Genomic DNA, 3,558 nt, shown 5'->3' with positions numbered 1-3,558 from the left:
TAAATATCTTCTTTGTATTGGAAATGGGGCAAAGGAATAAAAAAGGCAAGGTATAATAGTTGGTACCATCTTGTAAATCTCAGTGCTTCCCATTGTTTCCCTACAACACATATAAGGTAGTTAGTCATCAAGTTAAGTAAGGGTTCGCATGCTATCAGTACTAGTAAATTGTACATGCTTTGCACGTCATTTAAATTTATACAAAAAGCATGGAAAAATACATTTGAATATGTATTTCCTTTTCTAGAATCGTACTGGACAAGACCCAACTTAGTTCTTACCTCTCTAGAATCCAGATTGTTCTAGCCTATTTTGATTAGAGTATCAGATAAGCATGTGGATAGATACTTCTAGAACACATGAGATGGTAGAGTTGGGTTTTCAATTAGAAGGCCACGTGGCAGTATCCTATGAGTTAAAAACTATATCCAATGGATGATAATGCTCGGATTTGCCATCTCTTGACCGTTGGATGGGCATATCCAACGACTAATATTTGAAGCTATTGGCACACTATATAGTGGTATAGAAAATATGTTGGTGAAAAATAAGCACACTGCTGAGTCATCAGATTAATTCAAGCAACATGGAAAACCCATTTATCCAAACCAAGCATGATTAAGAACTAGGAAGTATAGCACTTGTATATGCTTCTCATGTATTAAGTGCAGCCAAATTTGATTTATTCCTCACATGGTATACAATAACAGAATGCAGCCACAACAATTGAACACCGCATTGCAGAATTGAACCAAGCAGTTAACTAAACGCCAGAACAAATGAACCAAACGTTAACTGAGCACCACGTTGCATAATATAACATACTCATAATAGAAGATCAGACAGTTAACCAAACCAAGCATGCTTAACAACTTGGAAATATAGCAATTGTATTTGTTTCTCATGTATTTAGTACAACCAAATTCGATTTATTTCTCACATGGTATACAATAACAGAATGCACACACAACAATTGAACATCACATTGCAGAATTGAATCAAACAGTTAACTAAACACCACAACAAATGAACCAAACATTAACTAAGCACCACATTGCACAATATAACATACTCCTAATAGAAGATCAGATAGTTAACCAAACCAAGCATGCTTCACAACTTGGAAAATTGCATCCTAAAGAATTAAACATCACATTTGCAGAATTGAACCAAACAGTTAACTGAACACCACATTGCACGACATATAGAACATATACACTAGAGCAGAAGATTGCATGGTAAAAGTAGATAGCACAATTCACTACAATTTGTTAAGGAAAGGCAGTAGCTAGCAAAATGAACATGGGTCCTTATAGTGAGCTAATAAGATAAGCTACTCATTGTCGGAGATATCGATGATGATTGGCTCCTTGGACATGGAAGAGGGTGAGGCCTCCGCATCTTGGGTGCCCTCGTCGTAGTGGTGAGTTGCTTGAGCTGCTCCGGGCACCAACCTGCTGGCTCTCGAGATGAGGTAAGCACGTGCACGCTGAGAAAACACCTCGTAGTCTTCGTCGAAGGCACCGAAGGTGGCCTCGAGAAAATGCCACAAACTATCATTTAAAGCAGCCAACCGCGCCACGGTGTGGGCGCATGAGGCATCGATGGTTGCCTCGACAGCGAGGTGCTCCTCCAAGATCTGGGGGTCGGCACGAATGACAGCCATCGCGACCTCATCCGCACGTGTGACCACGATTTGCTTCTCTGCTGCCAGATGCTCCTTGAGATCCTGGCTATACTGCATGCACCATGGCTTAGGGTGGCGCTTATTTGGTGGAGGGATCGGTGATTTGGGTGGAAGGTGTCGCGCCCGCGCCGACGGTCGGGGCATGTGGGATGTGGAAGGAGGATGATGATGGGGGTCAGATGTGGATTAACTGCTTGGATAGGCGAGGCCGAGCAGCATGAAGGAGGGTCGCCGGCGAGGAGGCGGCACTGCAAGCAAAGAGTGAAGGTTTCAACTTGGAAAGGAAGGCGGAAATAGGGGAAATGTGGCTTTTGGTAAGGAGGAGGGGGCGGGGAGGTAGATATTTCCGTGGAAGCCAAAAATTTGGAATCGCTTCAGCGAAAAAACTAACGTGCAAAGTGTCATCAGACACGGTCCCTTATTCAGAGCAGGCTGTGGACTGTCGCCGTTGCACCTTCTCGTGTAAGCCATAGGCGTACTATACACCGACGGTGCTCCATGATATTTTGTACTGCATCTCACACGGTTGGTGATAATAAACTATGTGGGATCTACTTGATTTTTCATTTTGATTTGAATTACATAATGGGCTCACAGCTGCAAAGGATGGTGTTTGAATTGCTATAACTTCTATCTATAGTGAACATGCAACTATAGGTGTGTTGTCAAAAAATTTGGAATTATTCAGGGTTCGTTTGGACATTTTTATACGGTAACTTGGTTTTCTAGGCATTTCAGGTGCACAATTCAAAATTAAACCACATGCACATGCTCCGGTGCAGCAAAATGGGTCGTAAAATAATATATGTGTCCATGGGTTGATGCTTACATCCCATTCAAGAAATGGGGATGAATTTCAAACACCACGACACCGTGGCTCTCCGGCAAACGTTGAGGTGCTTGCTTTTGTAATTGTAGTAAATATAAAACTCATCTAAAATTCATGAACCTTGGCATGCTATCATGGAACAACATCAAGATGCTTGGGTAAAAAAATATTGTCCCATTTGGGCCAGGTTATGGTATAAGCTTTTCGCAAACCGGAGCTTCTCTCACAACAAGCATGATGGTTTCGGTAGGGAACGTTTCACCTTTCTGGACGAAATGATATCCGTTGACTCTTTTCGATTTCAATTTTTTTTCAAGTTCAACATAGAACAATAGGAGTGTTGTGTCAATTTTTGGGATTTTTTTGGGGTTCGCTTGGACATTTTTATACATTAACTGAGTTTTCTATGCATTCATGTGCACAATTAAAATTTGAACTACATGCACATGATCTAATGCATATAAATTAGTTGAAAATTCAAATCTGTGTCCATGGTTGCATGCTTATTAGGTCCCATGCAAGAAACGGGAACGAATGTCAAACACCGTGCCACCGTCACTCGGCCGCAAACATTGAGATACCTGGTTTTTAAATTCTAGTAAATCCAAAGCTCGTTTGAAATTCATGAAACTTGGCATGCTGTCATGGAGCGGCATCAACATGTCATGGTAAATTTTTTGTCCCATTTGGGTCAGGTTTGGGGATATGCTTCTCACAAACTAGATCTTCTCACAACAAGCCCGATGGTTTTGGTAGGGAACGTTTCACCTTTCTGGACGAATCGATATCCATTGCCTCTTCTTGATTTCATTTTTTCCCTAGTGTCAACATAGAACAATAGGAGTGTTGTGTCAATTTTTGGGATTTTTGGGGGTTCGCTTGGACATTTTTATACATTAACTGAGTTTCTATGCATTCAAGTGCATAATTCAAATGTAAACTACAGACACATGCTCTAATGCATATAAATTGGTTGAAAATTCAAATCTGTGTCCTTGGTTGCATGCTTAATTAGGTCCCACGCAAGAAATAGGAATGAATG

Source organism: Triticum dicoccoides, chromosome 4B (assembly GCF_002162155.2).
Source record: "Triticum dicoccoides isolate Atlit2015 ecotype Zavitan chromosome 4B, WEW_v2.0, whole genome shotgun sequence".
In the NCBI taxonomy this organism is placed as follows: Eukaryota; Viridiplantae; Streptophyta; class Magnoliopsida; order Poales; family Poaceae; genus Triticum; species Triticum dicoccoides.
This window is presented reverse-complemented; position numbering follows the sequence as displayed.